A 6,363-nucleotide genomic window follows, 5' to 3' on the forward strand; every position below is an offset into this window, starting at 1 on the left:
TGAACCCAAACTGGCAGTTACTAGGATCCCGTTGGTTTCAGCCCATTCTTCCAGTCTAACCAGAAGTACCCAGCTCATAATTTTCACCGAGGAATCCAACAAGGAAATTGGACAATCATTTTTCACATCCCCCCGGTCGCCTTTCTTAAATATGGGAATGATAATTGAGTCTTCCCAAGTTGGTGGTATCCCATGACAAACCGCTGCATTAAAAACTTTAACCAACAGTGGGCCCCATACCTCGGGGGCTGTCTTATAAACGTCAATGGGCACCCCATCAGGTCCCTGAGCCTTTCCCCCTTTGCTAGCTCTTACGCTGTCCAGAACCTCTGTAATAGTGATATCCAAGGGGACGATGGGCCAACCGTTCTTACAGTTACCCAGGACTTTATCTGAGTCAAAAATATTAGAGAAGTGGGCGATCCATGTTTCCTTATTAACCATAGATGTTAATTCTGGTACCTTCTCATCTTTGAGAAACGGGCAATTAACAGTAGCCCAAAATAGTGTACAATTTTTTGACTCTGCAGCCAGAGTCAATTTATCCAAGGCCTCAAGCTGTAACTCAGTCTTCCTTCACTTTAAAATTATCTTATAATTTATTCTAAGCTGGGACACCTGACTCCTAACTCTAGGTTTGGCTGCCAGAGCCTCTTTAAGCTCTTTAAGCGCGATAGTGCATACATGGTCAAACCATCCCCTTCGTTGGTCGGACTTACGCCAGCTATTTTAGTAAACTTGTTGTCAATGATGGAATTAATTCTAGTAAAATGTCCAATAAGTTCAACAGTGACGTTAGCTTGCTCAAGGATCGCAATAATTTCTAATAAGCAGCTATTTATGATTAAATCAGACGTCATTTTAGCTTTATCCCCTTTCTACTTTAACCTAGTACCGTTAGGTCTATTGGGTTCAATGTTAGCAATAACACCCGAGTCAGGTACAGGTTTTTCTTTCCAGAGTGTGGCCTCAATAGTAATAAGGTTGTGGTCGCTAAGCATGATATCCACGACCCTAGGGGCCAAACTCCAGGGGACAAGATTAGAAGACATACATATAAAATCAATAACAGTATTTGCCCCCCTACCTACAAAGGTGGGGATACTCTCACCTAAATCATTCTTCTCATTCTCCAATATTTCCATATCAAGTAGTGCTAACAAATTGTTCAAAGATTCACCGTACATGTTATAGGGAAAATGGAGATCGGCGTCCCCAACACGATTAGTGACCCCACACGTACTTTGGTGGGAGAGGGGACAAACTGCAATATTAAAATCCCCTGCCAAAATAAATTCAAAAATAACATTCGAACCATCTATAATGTCAACCAGAGCACTCTTTAAGGCATTAATAACCAAATGCCTGGTGCCGTCGAAAATGTTATTATAAAAATTGATTTGATGGATATTTCTTCCCTCATCTTGTGACAACCATAAACTTTGAGAGTGAGCCCCCACTAAGACATGTTTTTTAACGATTATAGGGATTATAACAGAAATCAAAACCAAGAGCCCGCCCTTAGCTCTACCTGAGGTTGATGCCATAGCGGGCAATTGGTAAGAAACAAAACCGTTATAACCGGTAACATTTTTACACCATGTTTCCTGGAGGCAGATAATATTGAAAAGATCAACAAATTCCGTCCACCCCAGGCAGTCCTCTTTTGACATTAGACACGCAACATTCCAACTAGCGATAAAACAGCTCGGAGGCCCAGTGGGTGTTTGCATAGTTTCGGTGGTAGTGATAGTTGGACTATTACGATGATTGTCCTGTGCAACATTAGAATTAGGGTAAGTTACACTTAACCTATCTGCTATGTATAAACCCTCAGTACACCCAACAGGTTCAACCACTGCACTGCATATCATGCGGCAATCATATTGCTCGCTTACTATAACAGGAGGCCCTATATCATTTCCTTCTAACTCTCCACCATAGGGTACAGTATTTACATCAGGTAGGGGGGGGATCTGGTCAGAGTTCAGTCAATCGTTGGAGTTTAAATCGCTCACAGATTGGTAGCGATTGGATGTTACCAACTCGAAACCTCTAGACATACTAGAGGCACTACCTCTTCTCCCCCCAGAGTCATTTGTAGGATGAGCAAATAAATGTCTGTAAAAGAACCCCAAAGGCCTTAGTGAAATTCCCTGATCATTCGGTGGGCGGGAGGTAGCTCTAATCAAAGAGGTGGTGGCAAGATGTGGATTTTTAAAATTAACTATTACACAGTCGCCACTAATATTTTCATGAGATTTCCCTATCCAATTAGTTCTAGTGGTGGTTAGAATCTGATCAGACAGAGCTACTGGGAAACCACACTCTCGGTTAAGCCAACCCACAGTTTTATTCTTCAGGGATTCGTGTGTTTCCAGATTGCCATAAGGTCCTGACTCCCTGACTGGTGGAACATTGGTCAGGACTGCCACATATGGGGCACAGTCTGGTGGTAAGTCGGGTTGCGAATAACCATTTCGCCTTGTCTTCTCTTTACCTGGCCCTGGCTTATCCGCAGGAACTATAGCAATAGGGGTCTTTAAACACACTGTGGGCACAGGGTTGGGTACAGCTGCATTAAACTGGGCATGGTCCTTCTTTGGGAATCTTTGGTATCTCAGTTATAGAACCATTAACCCTTGTACTAGCTTCTAAGATAACGTTAGACCCTGAATGTAAACTCAAAAGGCCTCCCAACCTCATTACCTCCACCGAGATTGTGTCAAGTTTGTCCATTAAAGGTTTGATGATTTTATCAAACTTTGCATCAATAATGATAATCAAGAGCTCTAACTGTTCAGGAACTAGTTTAACCTGGGGATTATTATTAACAGCTGCTGGGTCGCTTATGGCGCTGTTAGACGGTGGCTCCGGTCTTTTTTTGTTATGCTTCCCCCCCGTTTTGGTATATTTATCCTACTGATATTCCTCCCAGATCTTAATACCCTCTGGGCTCTTGGAGCCGGGGAGCCAGATACTGTTATATCAAGAGGGGACTCGGGCGTAACCAGGTTAGGCTCTAGTTCTATAGGAGTAGCCGTGGTTGGAAGAACAGGGAACTCCGAGTTGCAACTAACATTGACTAAAGAGGTCGACAAGGATATAGGTGACTTGGGTGAGCTAGGTAGAGGAACAGAGGGGCTCCCCGACCCAATGATAGTCTGCGAACTTTATTTATTTTATCTACTACTTTAACAAGATAATTGTCAAGAGTAGCTAGGGCGGGACGGGTGTTTACACTGTTACATTTAGACATAATTAACTCTCTCACAATACTCTCAAAAATACTCACAACAAATATTAAAACTCCAAAAGCCTTAATAAGGAACAAAAAACAATTCTCTTATACAGTTAAAATATTATTCAAAGCAACACAGTCCTGGGAACAAACAGACAAGAGTGCAACTGAGGAAATGCAAATACAGTCTCAAATACCATAAGCAGAGCGGGCTACCTTAAGGGCACCAATGCTTGACACAGAACCAAAGTCCGTAGCCCTGCCCTGTCTCAGTCTGTCTCGGACTGTCACAGACTGTCCGCCCTTTGTCCGGGCTTCGTCCGGCTCATCCCGCGCGCGTTCCGCGATGCGGAAGAAGCCTGGTTGAATTTAGCGCCTCCGGGCGCGGAAGTGGCTGTGTGAGGGGGCGGGAAAACAAGCCGGGGATTCCGGGATTTGTAGTCTTTGTCCCCCCGCTCGGCGGCCGCGCAAAGGTCTGACAGCAGCGGCGGCGGGGGGGAAGAGCGACCCAGGCAACAAGCGCTCACAGCGCGAGTCCGAGCTGCGGCTTTTCGGCAGTGTGCAGGTCCCAGGTACCAAGCAGAAAGGCTCCCGCTCTCCAGGGGAAGCCTGGTGGTATTTAGCGCCTCCGGGCGCGGAAGTGGCTGTGTGAGGGGGCGGGAAAACAAGCCGGGGATTCTGGGATTTGTAGTCTTAATCCCCCCGCTCGGCGGCCGCGCAAAGGTCTGACAGCAGCAGCGGCGGGGGGGGAACAGCGACCCAGGCAGCAAGCGCTCACAGCACGAGTCTGAGCTGCGGCTTTTCGGCAGTGTGCAGGTCCCAGGTACCAAGCAGAAAGGCTCCCGCTCTCCAGAGGAAGCCTGGTGGTATTTAGCGCCTCAGGGCGCGGAAGTGGCTGTGTGAGGGGTTGGGAAAACAAGCTGGGGATTCTAGGATTTGTAGTCTTTGTCCCCCCGCTCGGCGGCCGCACAAAGGTCTGACAGCAGCAGCGGCGGGGGGGAACAGCGACCCAGGCAGCAAGCACTCACAGCGCGAGTCCGAGCTGCGGCTTTTCGGCAGTGTGAAGGTCCCAGGTACCAAGCAGAAAGGCTCATATCATTTATTAAGGTTCACACATCAATTACTAATTATATTCTTTGATGGCCCACTACTGTATGCACACTGTGTACACATTATCTCAGCCTTGAATGCTGAGTAAGTGCTTTTGAGCAGAATTACATCAAAAGTGTATACATGATTTCATTCTAACATTTAATTATTCATCATGTACAAGAGAGAAGATGTGGCCTTACAACCAGAGCTACTGAATTTGGGACAAGGGATCAAGTGTTGAATCTAGGCCCCAGCTCAACATTCCGGACGAATCACTTCACTTCCACATGTTAAGAAAATGTGCAACATCTGGCTTTAATTAAAAGGCGTCTGGTTCTCATCTAAAGTGCTCTAACGCCATTGGGCCATCATGGTATATAAAAAAACTTAGGAAAAGAAAAAAGTATGTTATGGAGAAAGTGCAGGGCAAGTGGTTCTCAGTAGTGTGTGCAGATTAGGCACTACTGTGGGAATGTATTGCAATTTTCATTTCCCAGACAATCTTTGTGCCTTAGGCCAAGAGTTCCCCAAATACAATTGGTATTCCACCTTCAGGAACTTAGGGGCTGCTCTTAGATGCTGTAATTGTTTTGTGAGGGTCTTTCCCAGGGACGATTCCGGTGCCCTGGAACAAATGTAGGAAGAGTAGCAGATTTAGACTTTGTGGGGATCCCATTGTGAGCTAGTGCAATCCCTAATAGCACTCAATATATGTGGGTGGAGAATTCAATCCCCTGTGAAGGGAGGCTAGGCATATTGATGCAAACTCTTAGGGGCATATTTCCGATAATTGTTGTGCAGGGCAGTACAGCAAGTAACCTTGCTGCGCTACACTGCACCACAAGGAAAGTGCAGGAATGCATCGTATTAATCCAATATAGAACATTCCTTTCCTTTCACCCTGCGATGGTACTGCTCCGGCAGATTCATACCAATGCAGGCAGCCTTGCAAGGGTGGCTCTGTTTTAGGCAAGATTGTTTCTGTGCAGGATGGAGCACCTTCCTGCACAAAAACAAACTGTAGAGATGTGTTTCTCTTTCTATGTGTGCTGCAGATATTTCTCCTCATTCCTCCTCACCTGGGGAGGCGTATTTTTTTAGGCATTACCAGGTTTTGTAAATCTGAGAATGCGTCAAAAACCATGGGATTTGCGTTGGAACACCCACTGCAACACCCATGAAATGCCTCCCTTGTGCAGAGTAATGTAATGCATTAATTTGCGCTGCCTTGCAATACTCCATATTTTTGTACCAATTAAAAAATCCACACAAAGTGTCTTTGTGTGGCTTCATGAATATGACTTAGAGCATTGTGTTGTGCATATACCACGTTGTGTGGTTCAAGCATGATGCAAAGCTCCCATAAATATACACCTTAGTGTGTGATAGCAGTTGACCTGTTTACACATGTTACAATGCACTGTTCTTTGGTTTTTCTCTGTTCTTTGGGGCTGGGCACAAAATATGTAATAGAGATTATGTCTATGAATTCTTATAAAATCAGGGATATCAGCGAAATGTGTGACACTGCATAAGTGGAAGCTCCTCAAACATATTTGCATTGATAAATCACCCAAAATTAGGGAACACAACCATTTTTATAGTTATAGATTTTCAGCTCCCCTACCAATCTACCACCGCGAAAATCAATCATGATATCCAATGTAATACCACGAATATTATCACTCAATATTTCAGGTCCGATATCTCAAATACAATTACGAGTGGCAAAACCCGAGAAGACAGAGAATAAAACTATCACACAAAGGCATGGAAAATAAAATTGGTATTGACTTCCACACAAAAAATCATTGTAATAGAGTATTTAATAACCATTCAACCATTAACAAATCAAAGTTGCCCGGAATCAATCATAACTTAGAAAGTTAAGAGTAAAACACATTTTGTCTAGATTTTTGCATGCAGCTTCATATGATGTGGCTTTAGCTACATTATTTAAGTGGAAACAGAGAAGACTAGTTCTAAATGCAAGAAATATTGGAGTAGGAAAACAAGAGAGCGAGAATTTG

Source organism: Lissotriton helveticus, chromosome 8 (genome assembly GCF_964261635.1).
Source record: "Lissotriton helveticus chromosome 8, aLisHel1.1, whole genome shotgun sequence".
Classification (NCBI taxonomy): domain Eukaryota; kingdom Metazoa; phylum Chordata; class Amphibia; order Caudata; family Salamandridae; genus Lissotriton; species Lissotriton helveticus.